Source organism: Rhinoderma darwinii, chromosome 8 (assembly GCF_050947455.1).
Source record: "Rhinoderma darwinii isolate aRhiDar2 chromosome 8, aRhiDar2.hap1, whole genome shotgun sequence".
Taxonomy (NCBI): domain Eukaryota; kingdom Metazoa; phylum Chordata; class Amphibia; order Anura; family Rhinodermatidae; genus Rhinoderma; species Rhinoderma darwinii.
The window spans coordinates 98,988,334-99,006,662 of record NC_134694.1 but is presented as its reverse complement, the minus strand read 5'-3'; the positions used below and the strand labels follow the sequence as shown (position 1 = coordinate 99,006,662).

The 18,329-nt window shown below is 40.1% G+C and overlaps 1 protein-coding gene across 1 annotated transcript in view; it reads right to left on the bottom strand.

Annotated features, from left to right (window-relative positions):
• Window positions 1-767, bottom strand: part of IL13RA2 (interleukin 13 receptor subunit alpha 2) — a 43,664-nt gene extending 42,897 nt beyond the window's left edge. The window contains exon 1 of the mRNA XM_075834398.1: window positions 719-767. The gene's annotated coding sequence lies outside the window, so the exon portion shown is untranslated. The remainder of the gene's footprint in view (window positions 1-718) is intronic.
• Window positions 768-18,329: the final 17,562 nt, after the last annotated feature.

The following is an 18,329-nucleotide window of genomic DNA, read 5'->3' as shown; positions in this document are numbered from 1 at the left end:
ATAGAAGTGGGTACCAGCTCTAGTCCTAATAACCAATGTCCTAATAAAGGTGAATTCACACTGCGCATTTGTTGCAGAAATTTCTGTGCCTGTCCTATTCATCTGTGGTTTTCAGAAATCCATGAGCTTGCTGCAAAAACAACAACATTCAGATGCATGCAACTGATTTTCAGTGTCAGAAATTTCTGCAACAAACCTGCGGCGTGTGAATATACCCTAACAGGGTCCTGTATAAATATTAGCTGGAGTATTGCATTCTTTTGTCTAATTACATCCTATTCTAACTACAACCTAAAAGTGTTGAAATAGTTGGCTAGTGTGCCAGGAAATTGCTTCATTTTATTAATAAATATGACACATGCCAATGATGTAGTGAGATCATCTTATATCTGTGCCCACTAGGTGAAACTGCACAAATGTACAAGACAAAAGAGACTGATACATTAAAGATAATTTCACAACAAATGCTTCATCTACTTATTATTATAAAACAATACTATAAACCGCAATCTACATTTTATATGCAGGTCTCACAACCAACAGCATTATAATATTTGACACATTTATTTTTTCTAAGAATTTAAAGTTAATTAAATTAAATGAAACATTTATTTAAATTAAAGTATTCAGACAGGGAATTATTGTTCTGCATATAAAGAAATAACCTTGTAATTCGAGTTCTCTCATAAAACATCATTTCATTAGATTGTGCACTTACCCAGATGTTTATTCGGAATCAGCAGCAACTGAGAGCTGGTTTTGCAGCTTCATACTACAGAGCAGAATAAATATTGGGAATGAGAAGGTGTGGTCAGAGGAGGGCAGTAGTTGTATGAGGAATACTGAAGACTTTTTAATTGATTCATTTATTCACTCTGTGCTAAGCACTGCTATTCAGTTATAGGACTTTATTACTCAGAGAATATTTGTCACACACATAACTCTTCAAATGTGCAACCTTTTACAGTAGTGATGTCACTGTCACATGATGACATCACGTAGGACATATTTCACCAGACATTTACTACACATTTCTGATTATTCTGTGATAAAGTGGTTGTCTGGGGACTGAGGTAAGGGAGAGATTGGCCTAGGAGCTGTATTAAAGAAATATTCCCAGAATTGACAATTATCACGTATCCATGCTCGGACGCCGCTCCATTCAAGCTCCTCCTTCCGGTGGGGGATGCAGTGAGAGGACCTTCGTTCTCTTGATCGGTAGGGTCCCAGCGGTGTGGCCACCAGTGATCAGACAATTATCAATTGTGGTTAGGTCAGACATGGGCAAACTACGGCCCGCGGGCCACATACGGCCCGTTAGGCTTTTTAATCCGGCCCGCCGAACTTGTCCAAATTATAGTAAAAACCTCCTTTTTTTTCCCCTTTCCCTGCAATGCCCACGTTTTCCCAATAGATGGCGCACTCAAAACACATTGACCGTTGTTAATGTGGCGCGTATTTCTCTTTATTTCACTTTAATTTTCACTTCGTTTCACGTCAGCATTAAGCCCTTCTGTGAAAATGAGCGGACCAAAGAGAAGGAAAGTGGACAGCGAATGCCGAGTGTTTAATAAGGAGTGGACAACAAAATACTTCTTCACTGAAGTCCGATCAACGGCTGTATGTCTGATATGCCAAGAAGATGTTGCGGTTTTCAAAGAGTACAATATCAGCCAGTATCTGCGAAATAGTATGTAAATGCCATATCTTGCATATTCCTTGAGGCAAATTTATTAACTGATAAGGGCTATTTTTCACATTTGAAAGACAGTTAATAAATTGGGTTGTAGTGTTCTTACTGTGCTATGAGGTTTGCACACACTACATTTAATGCTTTAGTATATCCGGCCCAAACACTCCCTCCAAATGCTCCTGGCCCGGCCCTTCTGTCAAATTTTAGAACCCATTGTGGCCCGCGAGTCAAAAAGTTTGCCCACCCCTGGGTTAGGTGATAGGTGACGAGTCTGGAACAACTCCTTTAAGACCGGCTTGGTCTGGGGTCTGGTCTGAGGTTTGTATTAAAGGGGCTCTGGTCTGAAGTCTATGTTAAGGGGCTATAATCTGGGGTCTGTATTAAGGGGGTCAACTGGTGTGAGGTTGGTAGTAAGAGGGGTCTTGTCTAGGGTCTGTTTTTATTTTAGACGGTCTTGAATTCATTTTGGGATTTGATGAAGGGGGTTATATGCACTATTTGTGATTCAAATTCCGTACGTTGTAGACTTGCCATTTTATAGGGACATTTCCCTGATGTCCCTTCTCAAAAGTTGACAAGTATAATATATACATACACACATATATTTATTATAGTTATTTTGCTTACCAATTGATTTTTACTAAAGACGTTCGGCTTTTTTCTCTTTGTTGTCTGTGAACGCATGTAAACAAAATGGAAGTGACTAAGGCCGTACTTTCCCCAGTACATGAATAAACTTTTGGTAAAGCCTTTCTTACAAAAAATAACAAAATTGCGCAACTTACAGATCCCCATATACATATAGTTACAATTTTAAAGTTCTTCCTTTCGATCCTTAGATAAATTAGGGTAATATGAAAACGTACCCAGCTGCTTATGACAAGGAAAGAAAATAATACATGTTAGCCTTCCATCAGAGGTATACCTCCGATGGAGGGTTGAAACGTATCCCACTGTATAGGTATTTCCTGTGTCCAGGAAATCTCCTGATGTCACTGTCTTTATATAGACAGTGGTGTCAGGGGCCACAATACCGGAGTCGTCTGCCAGAGCATATATGCACAGTGATGTCAGGAGTTTCGCCAGGTCCAAAGTCCGTGGCCAGAGCGCTTCCGATTTTCTGCCCGGGGACTGCAGCATTGAGAAGCTCCTGACATCACTATTCCTATGTGTACAGTGATGTCAGGATTTTCCTGGCATTTGCGTTTAATGTATACCTGTGATGGATGCCATACTGTGGCATCTGTCACCCATAAGCATCCATGTTAAGAAAAAAAAAAGTAAAAATGCATTCCGCGTGGTATATGCTTTTTCTTATCAGATATCTCAGCTTGAAATAGCATAGTCTACTACATTATTCCATATGTAAAAAAAAAAGAAGGTATATTGACGCATACCAGCCCGACGGAGATCAAAAGGATACTCTTTTGGTCTCCGTCGGGCAAATAGAGCCCTATGGACATGTTTGGCGTGTATGGTGGGAGCTTTTCCGATGTACACGCTAAATTTAGGGCTTAAACGTGATGTGAACAGGGCCTTAGACTAGAATCACACATGCAGTTTTCCATTGCAGTTTTTGATACCGTTTTTGATGCAGTTTTTAGAGCCACAGACAGGAGTAGATATAAAAGAAAGAGTACAGTATAAGTCCTTTCCCATACTTTTCCTTCTTTTGATTTCACTTCTAATTTTTGCTCCAAAAACTGCATCAAAAACTATACTTAAAATTGCATGTGTGATTCCAGCCTTAAGGGGGTTTAGCCTCTTTGGAGAATGCCTTTTTCTTAGAAGGGTCCGCCAACAATAAGCTAGTCAAAGGTTGTGAAGAATCTTGGCAGCAATTATTCAATTCCCATGCAGCACCCCTGCAGGAAAAATTATGTATTACACAGTCCTAATTTAAGTAAGTCTTGGGTCTTCCAAAATAAGAGACGCTCGCTGTAGTAGCTTCCCGCTCCCACCTGTAGACACCTGAATAGCTTCCTTGGATATCAATGATTAACCACTTACATTTGGAAGGGAAAAGCTTTGTCCCAGACAGTTTTCTATCCAAAGTCAAAAAAGCTGCGGATCTTTAAAAGAACACCAGCCGATATGCCTGACCCAGTTTCTCCTTTTCAGCTAATTTTGGTCCAAGTTCCCATAACAACATTTTCTCTGCTGTCCTGCATTCTGGGAGAAGTAAGCTGACCATAGACATCAATTCCGTTGACAATGTCTTTAGTGCCTGTTAAATGGTCTCCTGGTGTCTGCAAAAAAAGAAGTATCAGATAGGTTTGATTTAACCTACTCAGTTTTTGGTCCTCCTAAAGATAAGCTGCACCAAAGTTGTCTTGGATACAGTGTTAAAAGACATTAAAGAGTCAGACACAAGTTTTCTGGACAAAAAGGGCACTTTACTTTCACAGCAAATATATTAAGACCAAATCAAATCTAAAATTATTTTCGGGAAATTCGCTCATCTGTAGTCAGTAGCGGTCTTCCTAGGATGGCCTGCGCAAATATATACCCTCCGCCACTAACATAAGCATCTCAGGTGGGCAAAGAAAACTATAGGCTGAATGAGTGTTTATGGCCATGACGTGAGATTTTTCTCTATGGTCCCTGCCTGCCTGATAAAACAACCTGAATATAACCTTGGATATTTCTACATCATGTTACTGCACAGTAGACACATAAATATAAGGTTCGTATTTTTCATTGGTGCCGCTGTAACTTACATATTAGGCTTCGTTCACATCTGTGTCAGGGCTCCGTTCATGGGTTCCGTTAGATCTTTCCATTAGGGGAACACATGAATGGAATCCAAACTGAAACAAAGGGAAACGGTTTCCATTTGTCACCATTGTTTAAGGGTTCCGTCATTTTGACAGAATGAATAGCGCAGTCAACTACGGTATTGAATCCGTCAAAACAAAGGAACCCTTAAACAACGGTGACAAACGGAAGCCATTTGCACTGGATTCGTCACCATTGAAACCAATGGTGATGCAAACGGAAACCTATGGTTTCCATTTTTTTCAGTTTGGATTCCGTTGATGGGTTCCCCTGATGGAAAGGTCCGAAGGAACCCATGAACGGAGTCCTGACGCAGATGCGAACGAAGCCTAAGTTAGCATTTAACTTTTGTTAATTTGTTTGGGAGAGATGATGCATAATATGGTACAAATGGCTTGTTAACTTTATTCTAGGGCAGCTCTCCCCAACCTTTTATGCCTCGTAATTTTGATCAATGGACGAGAGACACATTTAAGTACAAAATGTTAACGTATTAAACGTAGAGAAAAACAAAATCATGAAATTCCATTTTGCAGGTTAATATTTTAGTTTGAAATGTAGCACACTGGTACTCCACCACCCAAACAGGTACTTTTCAGGGGATATTATATGTGTGTTATATTATTAATATTGATGTCATCTTATAGCAAGAGCATATGGTTATAACTCAGGGTTCCTATGGTGAGCCACAGAGCAGGGAGTTGAGAATTACATGTGGCTCCCAAGCCACTTTTTGGGGACCACTGTTCTAGGAGATTGTACAATTACAGCGGTGTCAAACAAATGTATCGTTTTTGTTAGTGTGATAACTTTCCTTTAATAAAAGTGTTTTTTTGTAGGAAGACTTGTTTATTCTTTTTTTATTACACCGAATATTACACCGCTCCACTGGTCAGGGAATCCAACCGTGCACAGAGGAGCTGGAAAGAAAGCTTCAAACAGACAAAAATCAGAGAAAGCCCAGCACTGGGATGAACTCCTGATAAACTTCAAGATTTATTAGGTAAAAATTTTAAAACTGATTGCTCGCAATTCTTCCTGACGGCTTACGCGTTTTGATCAAGAGGTTATAGTCAGGCTTCATGACTCTTAACGGCTATGTACAACTTTGAAATCGTTGGGGTTTTTTTTTTTTGTGTGTTTTAATAAGAATGTCTATCAGTGTGTTTTGTGCAACTTTCTAAATACTTTTTATTAAAAAATATTTTTACTTTTTAAGATACAGCTGCTTTGTATCCTGTATACAGAGCAGCTGTATCTAGCATTGAAACCTGTATACGTCAGATCAACAGCACTGATGGGTTCAGTGTCAGCGGGTCCCTTGTGTCTCTGACCCACAGGATCAAGGTGTTACCGATCACATCTAAGTCCATAACTTAGATGTGATCGATAACAGGTGGATCCTGTGGACCCGGTGTCACTGAACCCATCAGTGACGTTGACCTGACAGATTCAGGTCTCAGCGCTAGATACAGCTGCTCTGTATACCGGATACAAAGCTGCTGTATCTCAAAAAGTAAAGCTACATTTTAATAAAAAGTATTTAGAAAGTTGCACCAAACACACTGATCACATAAGGGGGCAATTAGTTAACAAAGGGTGCCCCTCCCTTTATTGACACCCTTTAATGCCGTGGTCACTATTGACATGCACATTGGCTATAAGAAGCTGTGCCAGCGCCTTCAGTGGGCCATACATGTATGCTGCGGTATGGGAAGGGGTCAAATAAATATTCTATTTCCTACCTCTGTCACACACAAATATTAGGACCTGAGAGTAAATTGACTTTACTTATTTTTTAATAAATGCAGCTTAGACATTTATGGCAAGGATTTATAATTATACGACCCTAAGCTTTGTCTCAGATTAAGTGGAAGTATTTTCCACTTTGTTCTCAAGTTGCTCTCTATGAAGGAACAGATGGTTCCCTCTGGGTCATTTACTTTAAAGATTAGTCTATTGTTTATACAGAGATTACAAATGTATCAAATGAAACCACCTGGTTTAACGTTTCGTACAGTAAACAAGGTCGGTACATTCCTTTACTGTGACATAATCCTGAAAATTCCCGTTGTCCTATTACTAGGAATTAGAGATGACTGAACCATTTTGCCACTTTTCACATTTTTTGCAAAATCTGGGTGGTCGAGAGGATTGGCAAAATGTAAAGCTTTATAGTTAACTGGCAGCGAATCCCACCTCAATCAGTCCTGATGAAAGACATATAAGTCACTATAGCGTGGTTCTGGCGCCATTTCCACGATTAGAGAGTATGCTGTACAGATAGACCTTACACAGCTTGATAAAATTAGGGTTAGCTCAGCTTTTAGGATAGTATTTAGTTAACAAAACAAGTGCAGTAGCTTCAGTCAGGAGTAGAGATGGGCGAATCAATTCTACAGGAATTGAATGCGGTCCGAATATCCCAAAAGTTTTGGATCCAGCGAATTCCAAAACTGTTAAGGTTCATGGTGCACGAATTGCGGCAAATAGCAAATGCTGGCTGCCATGTTAGAGATTAGAAAAAGGATTACATGACCTTGGGGGGGGGGGGGGCTTCCCCATAATTTCATGCAGGCAGCCTTTCCAAAGTGGATTGTAGTTATCTCTCCCTCTACCCATATATGTTGCTGTCAAAGTGCTTGAAAGGGATTGGATTTAACTTAGATACAGCCCTAGAAGACATCAGAGAGTCAGAAACAAATTTTTAGGGGAAATGAGGCACTTTCATTTTCGCGGTGCATGCCTCTTAATAAATTTGGCACATCTTTGGCTGTCCGTGCGCCAGAATTTGAAATCGACACCAGCTATAACAACCTCTGTACAGTGCTAGGGAATATTTTGGCAGTATATATACAACAGGGCATAAAATAGGTTTTGTTTATCTGCTCTACATAAAGAGATAAAAAAAAAAAAAACAGTGCGATAATTCTGGATGAATCGGAAATTATGCCATTTTAAAGATTTGATTATTCTTAAACAGCCAGTGATTCACAGTGTATTCCGATAAAACGTCATTACTTACGAATGTCAGTTTCCGTGAATCTAAAGAAGAGTCAATAAAAGTATTAAAAGTTATACAATGTTAATGTGGTTTTATTTTATAAAAAGAGAATGGTCTCTCAAAGCTATGTGAGTGCATTACTTGAGTTCATTTATTTACAACGCACTGCCAGAACATTGGTGTGAAAAGTTATTGGCAATGTCCATATTATTATGTATTGTCAGAATAAATAGCTTTCTTCAAAGGGGTTGTCAGCTTTGGACAATTCCTTCTTGTTAGGTTTTCACAACAATTAGTTAATTACAGTCTCGATGCTAAAATCCTCATAATCAGCTGTAATTACTGGTGGAATCTGGCAGCATGTGTTCTATTTCTCCACAGCGCTACCAAAAGAAAAAATGAAGGATTACACATTCTCATTGAAATTAATGGGCTGTCTGTGTAATGCATGGACGTTCCAGCTCCAGCAGAGAGAGAGATGCTCTTTGGAGCCGCTCTCTGGTTAGGCCTATGCACAAGAGCCCTGAATACTGATACTTTCCAATTGCTGGTACAAAAGGGGTCCTGGTTCTCACAGAGCATAAAAATCTAACGTGGAACTAGCCTGAATATCACCACAAAAATCCACAACTAAATGTATAGTTTGACAACAATTTCACGCTAGATTTGGCCATAAATGCATCTGGTTAAACTGCAATGGGTGAAATCCATAGCAAAAAAAAAATTGACAAAAGATTCGGCACAAGAAGCACAGTCAGGTCTGTGCCTGCTTAACATCAGCCATGTGTCCTCTAAAAATTGCCAGCCGCATACATGCTCATATCACTTACCTAACGCTTATCATAATTTTGGAATAGCCAAGTACTGTAACAAAATACAGTGAAACCTTTTTCAGACAAACTCCCAAAGTTGCAAAATGGTCACCCAGATGGGTGGTCTTGTATGCCAGTATGCATAGTATGTGATGGAACAAATAATCTGGTCTAAATAAAGTAGTGGTCTTCCCAAAGTGGGGGCCTTTTGGAGGAGTTTTTCTGTCGAATAAAAAAAGAAATGTCACCACTTGCTTGTCATATAGTATATGTTTTTTTAACTGATTTAAGCCAGTCAATTCTGGTGATAACATCTTATCTCTTGTCGTGAACCTGTCCTTATGTGGTCTTGAGTTTTATGGATTATAGTACTAACCCGTTGAAGGCCTGACCATTTTTACCAAAATAATTTTTGGGTTTTTGCCTCTCGACGTCCCAGCAGTCATAGCTCTTTTATTTTTATATCGACTTATTTAAAGGTTTTTATTATTTGTAATTTAATAAAAGAGAACAAGTTTATAAATAGTGTAAACAAGAAGACATTAAAAAAGTATCAATATAAATGTGCATATAAAGGTGGTGTGACTATTCCCAAGTAGTGTCTCCTAATCCAAAAAGAAGGTTGACTCAGTAGGATCTGGATGCGCTCGCCGTGCGTCTGGAGCACATGTGAATAGAACGATAGCTGCAGATGTGTTATCAGGACGGACTTATGGAATGTTTTCTGAGATCAGCATAGAGCATAACAACAGCAGTAAATACCGCCTCCTGGGGAAAAAAAGACACAAAGAGGATAGAAAAGAAGAGAGGGAAGGTGCAGCACGAGACAAATGTGAAGGACACTGAGGACATCAAGCAAGGCCACTACAGGGTCCAATGATTCATGGGGGCATCAAGGGCGGTGCCAAATGAAAGGACGAATGAAGGGCATTTCAGAGGTAGCACGGGAAAGGAGGGACGAGGTGGAGCACTCATCCGAAAAGGGGAGGTTACGTGAGGGAAGATTGTAAGGCAGTTCAGTGGAACCAAGTGTTGGCACATTGGGAAGATTCCTCTGGAGTGTGAGCATTAAGCTCCTCCATTTGCTGTGTCTAGGCTACCTCCCTGTACCACTTATCCAGGATTGGAAGGTCAACAGACCTCCAGCAGTGAATCGTTTTTGCTGTTTGTAACAGATGGCATGTGAGGGATTTCTTACATGTGGATTGGGCCATGTTTAACATAAAAAGTATCAAAGTTTCATGGGTGTCAGAAATGACAACACTCCTCACTTTGCAGATGATTCGTAAAATAGTAGATTAAAAAATGTCGTAAAGCAGGGCTGCCCCACCAAATTTGTGACATAGTGCCTTCCACCATGCCACAGTTCCAGTAGAGTTCAGGAACTGTGGGGTAACATCTATGAAGGACAGTTGGAGCTTGGTACCAGTGTGCTAGAATTTTAAAGCTTGTCTTGCTGACGTCAGTGGATATAAAAGCCCTGTAAGATAAATAGAAACACTTGGCCCCTGGGCTAAAGTGAATTGTTTACCTTATTCAGTCTCCAAAGCCGCACAAAATGATAAAAGGTTTTAATAGTGTTAAGAGATCAAAAGTTTATTCATTATCGAGACCGTGTGTTGAGGGCAGAAGGATAATAGGCACAAGTATTAGAATGCTGTTAGGGCACTATGTAAGTTTGTACGACATTTGGTGGCAGAATAATAGTGTTGGAGTTAGGCGCATTCAAATAGGTAAAGTGAGGTAGGAGCCTGGCATAGAAGAATGGGAGATAGATGTAAAAAAGTTCAAAAGGACTTGGACAAAACGTATGAGTTATAGTTTTGTACTGCCTAGAAAAGAATTGTGTGAGTGAGAGGGCTTGGAAAATTAGTGTAGGCTCGACTTGACTGGGTTAGCCATACCTCCCAACTGTCCCGGTGTCAACTGCATCTGCGTCCTCAGCACGCCGAAACAGTACAACGATGTCCCTTGAGCTTTCTGCATGGGAAGAGCCACAGTATCAGGGTTATGGTGGCCATGTTGAATCTGGTCAGCAGAAGTAGGCACCACAGGGTCCGCAGTCCGAGGATTTTCCAGGGAAAGGGAAGGCATCGGGGAGGCCACCTTGGCAACTATATCCACAGGGAGGGAACTGGCCGGAGGATGGAGTTGTGGAGCGAGCCCTGCAGCCATCTTGGATCTGAAGCAAGTTTAGGGAGGCAGGAGGGATGTGAAGCGGCAGAGTATGGCTAAAATATGAGCCAATATTACCCTGAGGAGATGGGGGACTTGTGGCAGGATTACCACGCAGTTATTTGGTAGTTTTCCTATATTTTAAAGCTGGATGCTGGTAGTAAAGGAGGAGCTTGAGCAGCATGCATCCTCATACTTCCATGGCTAGCCATGCCTCATAAGGCCTTTTTTTTTGTGAGATTAGTTGTACTTTCTTTTGGTATCAATATTGGCTACATATTAAGTGATTTATTTAAGTTCATTTAGATTTTGACAGAAATGCAAAAGTGATATTTTCTTTGTACTTTTTATTTTATTTTGCGACACCAGTCTCCATTCTCCAATATACCTTTTTCATTGCCTTAAATAATGTTATAGAGTTATAGTACATGTCGTTACGGTTCTGGTGATACCAAATACTGTTTACATGTAATATTTTTTTTTTCTTGTAACCGCTATATAATTAAATGTATTACATTTAAAAGTTGTGAATATGTGTATTATTTTTAGGTTATTTTTAAATAATTTGTGTTGACTTTTTTTTTCCTAAAATGGGATTTTTTATTACTTATGATTTTACATAATAATGTACATACAAGTAGACTGGACTGTGTACTAATAAGTACACAGACGGTTGTTAGGGCACAGGAAGACAGATTGGCTTCGTAGACTGATAGCCCTAGGACTCTTCAATGGACCCTGGGCTGTCTACCCATGTACAGTATGGCTATAGATCTGCTTTTGATTTCCTCTTGTATGCCACAATCAGCTTTGATTGCAGCCAGTGGCGTAACTACCGCTGTAGCAGCCATAGCGGCTGCCACGGGGCCTGCGGCATGAGGGGGCCCGTAGGGGATACATATCTTTTTTGGGACTAACCATAGACTATAGGCCATTTTTTTGGGGGGGATTGAGGCTGTATGGCTTTATCTACAGGGGGGGCTGTATGGTGCTATATACAGGTGGCTGTATAGTGCTATATACAGGGGGCTGTATGTCACTATATACAGGGAGGGGCTGTATGGCGCTATCTACAGGGGGCGGTATGGCACTATATACAGGGAGGGGGCTATATGGCGCTATCTACAGGGGGACTGTATGGCGCTATATACAGGGAGGGGGCTGTCTGACGCTATCTACAGGAGGGCTGTATGGCGCTATCTACAGGGGGGCTGTTTGGTTCTTTATACAGAGAGGGAGCTGTATGGCACTTTATACAGGGAGGGGGCTGTATGGTGCTAGCTACAGGGGGGCTGTATGGTGCTATCTACAGGTGGGCGCTGTGTGGCGGAGTCAACAGGGAGGCACTATCTACAAGGGGGGTTTGTGTGGCACCCAGACGAGGGGGGGCCCCAGTCAAAAGTTTGCTATGGCGCCCAGTCTTTCCTAGTTACGCCCCTGATTGCAGTATACAAGGGGTTTAACTATGGAGATTAGCAGTTTCTCTGATCTCTGTTAGAGCATGTCTTGTTCCCAAACAACAATTGAGGTCATTTAATGTGTGCACAAATATGTTACATATGTTTTATAAATCTGTTGTGGAGAGTGCAATATTGTTTGCGGTGGTGTGCTGGTACGGCAATGCGAGGACTATGGATATTAATAAATTAAACAAGTTGATCAAGAAGGGCAGTAGTGTTATTGGATGCAAATTGGACCCTGTTAGTGTATTGGCAGATAAACGGACTTTAAAAAAGTTTAAGAAAATAATCATGTGTCCAGAACATCCTCTGTTTGACTATGTGACTGCTCAACGTAGTTCATTCAGTAAAAGATACATTCAATTTAAGTGTTTGAAAGATAGATACAGAAGGACTTTTTTGCCGACTGCTGTATTTTTATATAATGAAAGTTTATAATGTAATTGGGTCAGGAATGTGTATTTTCAATTGTAATTAGTTTAATTTTATGGATCTTAATGTATTGTAATCCACATGTTATTGCATGTTATATTTTTCGTTATTACTGTTTTAATTGTTTCTGTGGAGCAATGAAACGACTTCCCTTCGGGGATCATTAAAGTCTATCTTATCTTATCTTAATAACCACAGTATCACTGCGCTTGATTGGCCAGCAAACTCGCCTGACCTAAACCCCATAGAGAATCTATGGAGTATTGTGAAGAGGAAGATGAGAGACACCAGACCCAACAATGCAGATGAGCAGAAGGCCTCTATCAAAGCAACCTGGGCTTCCATAACACCTCAGCAAAGCCACAGGCTGATCGCCTCCATGCCACGCCGCATTGATAACATCCCAGCAGTGCCACAGGCTGATCGCCTCCATGCCACGCCGCATTGATAACACCTCAGCAGTGCCACAGTCTGATCGCCTCCATGCCACGCCGCATTGATGCAGTAATTCATGAAAAAGGAGCCCCGACCAAGTATTGAGGGCATATACTGTACATACTTTTCAGTAGGCCAACATTTTGGTATTAAAAATCATTTTTTAAACTGGCCTTATATTATATTCTAATATTCTAAAACACAAAATTTTGGGTTTTCATTAACTCTTAGCCATAATCATCAACATTAACAGAAAAAAATGCTGGAAATAGATCACTTTGTGTGTAATGAATCTATATAATATATAAGATTCACTTTTTGAATTGAATTACTGAAATAAATTAACTTTTTGATGATATTTTAATTAATTGAGAATGACTAGTTGAGATAGCAGGATGTTTTCTTCTCTGTGTGTGCCGTGTATGGGAGACATGACAGCAGCTAGACTTTGGCTAGCTCAGAAAGAATGGAGAATTTGAGAAAGAGCCCGCAGATGGTAAAACTGTTAAAAATGCAGGATACAAGTAATATAACGGACATAAATAGTGTTATTCTTCAGGTACACATATGACAACTTTTTCAGAAAAGTCACCTGTAAAGTTAAGTATGCTTTAAATATCATAAATAATGGTCTGTCTATCACTGTACTTAATTCCCTTAGAACTCGGGGGTGTACGTTATCTGGACCTGGTGATTTGTCTATTTTAATCTTTTTAAGGCGGCTCTGCACTTTTTCCTGGGTTAGTCAGGTGACATTTAAAATGGGACTTACATTATTTCTCTGCATTTCCCCTGGCATTTCTTTCACCGTTGTGAACATGGTGGAGGTCACTGGCAGTTAAGTTCATACTGCCTTGCAGTGGTTTCTGGTGAAGACCGTGTGGCCTGTTACACTCTGCACCTTGACACTGCCAGCATTAACATTAAACTAGCAAAATAGTAGCATCCACATGAAAGTCGAGCGAGTGGTGTACGAACTCATAGACTCTCTATTGAGCCCATACACGGCTTGCTCGGCTAACCGCGGAAAAGCGATCTGAACCGAAGCGACACAGTGCTGACCGGAGCACTACTGCCACTTCATTTTAGTGATCAGTGGGGGTTTTAGTACTTGGACCCCCACCGATCAAATCTTCTGATATGTCACTATGACAAGTCAAAAGTTTTTTTTAACGTTTAGTAGCCATTTAATGTAATCGCTAATCGGTGTATAAGTGCTTAGCTGTGTTTTTCATAAGCTCAGAAAACCCTTTAAAGAGGCTCTGTCACCAGATTTTGCAACCCCTATCTGCTATTGCAGCAGATAGGCGCTGCAATGTAGATTACAGTAACGTTTTTATTTTTTAAAAACGAGCATTTGTGGCCAAGTTATGAACATTTTTGTAGTTATGCAAATGAGGCTTGCAAAAGTCCAAGTGGGTGTGTTTAAAAGTAAAAGTCCAAGTGGGCGTGTATTATGTGCGTACATCGGGGCGTTTTTAATACTTTTACTAGCTGGGCGCTCTGACGAGAAGTATCATCCACTTCTCTTCAGAACGCCCAGCTTCTGCCAGATCACGCTGTGATGTCACTCACAGGTCCTGCATCGTGTCAGACGAGCGAGGACACATCGGCACCAGAGGCTTCAGTTGATTCTGCAGCAGCATCGGCGTTAGCAGGTAAGTCGATGTAGCTACTTACCTGCTAACGCCGATGCTGCTGCAGAATCAACTGTAGCCTCTGGTGCCGACACGATGCAGGACCTGTGAGTGACGTCACAGCGTGATCTGGCAGAAGCTGGGCGTTCTGAAGAGAAGTGGATGATACTTCTCATCAGAACGCCCAGCTAGTAAAAGTATTAAAAACGCCCCGATGTACGCACATAATACACGCCCACTTGGACTTTTACTTTAAACACACCCACTTGGACTTTTGCAAGCCTCATTTGCATAGCTACAAAAATGGTCATAACTTGGCCAAAAATGCTCGTTTTTAAAAAATAAAAACGTTACTGTAATCTACATTGCAGCGCCTATCTACTGCAATAGCAGATAGGGGTTGCAAAATCTGGTGACAGAGCCTCTTTAAATTGTAGTTTGTATTTTATAAATAGTAATGTTGACTTAAAGAAAAGCAAAATATCTATATAGTTTCTCTCAAACAAAATTAAACCTACACCAAACAGTGTAACACTAAATTCAGCCTACAAATACTGATAGGAACAGCAAATTAGTATGATATATTACAAACTTGTTAAATCTATGGAGAGCATAATAAATCGTATAAAAAAAATTATTACTACTGATGCAGGAGGACACAGTGTTTATGAATTTCATAGATTTCTGAGTCTACGACTCAGGAAGGTTCACAGTTGGTAACTTCCTCGGTGCTGTATTGGTTAGTCTTGAAATTCATTACAAATATGTTTTCGTCAGAAGAGTAGCCCAATAATAATCTGTGGGTGGACCCGACAATAATAATAAAAAAAAAAATAATTAAAGTAAAGGTTCCTTAAAAAAAAATATATAAGTTTAAAGGGAATCTAAACGTTCAACAAACTTCTGGCATGTCATAGTGACATGTCAGAAGTTTTGATTAGTGGGGGTCCAAGCACTGAGATCCTCAGCAATCGCTAAAACTAAGCGACAGAAGTGCTCGTGTGAGCGCTGAGACGCTTAGTTTCTGTTCGGCTTTTTCCGGACAGCCGATGTAGCCGAGTACGCACTCACATGAACACTTCTGCTGCTTTGTTTTAGCGATTAATGGGGGGGTCTCAGTGCTCAGACCCCCACCAATCAAAACTTCTGACATGTCACTATGACATGTCAGAAGTTTGTTGAACGTTTAGTTACCCTCTAATGAAATAATCAGTAAAAAAAACAAATGTTCACAAAAAAAGAATAAACGCAATTATTAAATAAAAATCTATTTTTATTAAATAAAAGTATAACATAATAAAAAAAAACACATTGGGTGTGCTCTTAATAATTACAACCCGTACCATAAATTTATTTTAGAGTTTGAAGAATGATGCGGGAAAGAAAAACAAAACAAAAGCAAAATTGTTGGTGTTTTTTTTGCAGTTCGCCTCAAATTTTTTATTTCAATGAAATGCTATATTATATATGCGAAAGGTAAATAATACGCTATATCCTAAAGGCCAAAATTAGCTGCATCCCAAAGGTGTAAATCAATGAGAGGGCTAGATGAAAAAAAATATATATACATATATATATATATATATATATATATATATATATATATATATATTATCTTGGACAACCATTTTTAGTACCAGAACTATTGTGGCAAGAGTGCAAGAAATAGATCCTGTGAACACCCATTTTGTTTTCCTGGATGTGTTTAATGAAGCCAGGTTTTAAAGACTTCCAGATTCTTTGCTACAAGGGCATCCAGCCAAACATTTGCTCTTTCCTTAAACAGGAATGCAAACAACTTTTGACTTTTTGCTGGAAAACATTTTGCACTCATTATAACTGGTCCTGTGGCGATGTAAGTTCTAGGGAAAAAGATGCATAAAAGAACAATTACAATGAATCTAATGGAAACGAATGAAGCCAGAATTAGCAGCTGGTTACTGTTCTAATTTTGGAACCATACTCGTACTGTACTCTGCTCATTATATAAAAAGAAAATAAGTGTTTAAAACTTAGTAAGGGTGACAAGGGGAACTCCTGGTGCAACCATGGTCATGACTGGGGGGTAGCCAATGTAGGCGGCCGCCTAGGGTGCCATGATGAGGGGAGCGCAATTCATAGATTTAAATAGAAAAAAATGGTCTGCCTTTAAATGTCTTAAATGGTATGTGTATATATGTATTATAAATAAGAATTCTAGGGATTGGTGGGGAATGAGGAACATAGGGCCATTAAATTAATAACTGCCCATCCAACAGCTACCATGCTGAACTTCAGGGATGATGGTGATGGGTCGAATTCTGAAAACCTTGCCTAGGGCAGCAAGAGTCCGACCCCTGGATTCAGCAATCACAGCAAAGAGTGTACATATGAGCACAGTGGCTCAGTTGTTAGCACTGTTTCCTTGCAGCACTGGGATCTTGGGTTTGAATCAGATCAAGAGCAACCATCTGCATGGAGTTTGCATGTTCTCCCCGTGTTTACGTGGTTTCCTTCGGGTTCACCAGTTTCCTCCCGTAATCCAAAAATATATTGTTAATTGGCCCTAGTGAATGTATATCTAAAAAAGACAATTAGAATGTAAGTCCAATTGGGGACACGTAGAGTTGTGAGTGATGACGATCTTTGTACAGAACTGCGGATTATGGTGGCGCTATATAAGCAACAGGAAAAAATAAACACCAGCGAGTTATAACAAAAAGAATTGCTCAATGAATGGAATTTCACATAAAGTTGGGAAAGAGAAACAATGTAAATGTATGAACCCAAAAAGTGGGCAATAGTAAGCCTTGCGTTACGGTGTGCCACTGGGGGGGGGGGATAGTTGAGAAGGAGAAACTTCTCTTGAAAGAGCCAATGGAGTGAAGCCACGACCGAGTGCAGAGAGGGGCTGTGACCGAATGCAGAGGTAAGAGAAATTTAGACCTAGAAGTGGTAAACGCTGGTAATTTTATCACAACCAGGAAGATGGACTGATAAGAACTTTTAAAAAATATGAGCAATGAACAGCAGCAATATCCAGCAATGGAGATGAAGTGGGCAAATTCTTTCCATTCATCCTAGAACACGTGAAAATCTTTCGCTTTTTTGACAACAAAGAAACTAAAAACTCTCTAATACATCAATTCACAGTTGTGCAAATTCATATAATAATAATGATAATTAATAATAATTTGATCAAATTTCAATAGTAATACGTTTTCTTTTATTTTTAGACACTTTGAAAAATCCCCTTATAGTTACTACACAAAACGCTTCATTCTTGAGATTGTACTTTTCTGTGTGAAAAAGTGAGGATTAAGTAAGTGTTGGAAGGTTGTTGAGCATCAAAGATTTTCAAATTAATTTGTGAGTTGGCTTTAGGCAGATGCTCAACTCAAAAAAGCATTAGCGTAATATATTATATTACAACCTGGGCTTCAGGGATTTAAAGAGCAATTCTAGTCAGGCATTAGAATTCTTCTCCTTGTTCGGATTTGCACTTTCTTTGGCAGTGCAAGTTGTTATTGCTGGTAAAGGTTTTATATTTTGTTTCATAGGCCGATAGGGGAATTGGCCTGAAAAGTGGCAACCACCTCCCTGATGCAGAAATGGTACCCTGTGAAATACATGGTGTTAGACCCCATGCACATGACCGTGTTTGGTCCGTGATATACGGTCTGCATGTCGGCCGCATATCCTGGACCGAACACAGTGCAGGGAGCCGGGCTCCTAGCATCATAGTTATGTATGACGCTAAGAGTCCCTGCCTCGCTGCAGGAAAACTGTCCCGTACTGTAATCATGTTTTCAGCACAGGACAGTAGTTCCACGGAGAGGCAGGGACTCCTAGCGTCATAGATAACTATGACGCTAGGAGTCCGGCTCCCTGCACAGTGTTCGGTCCGGCAAATGCGGGCGACAT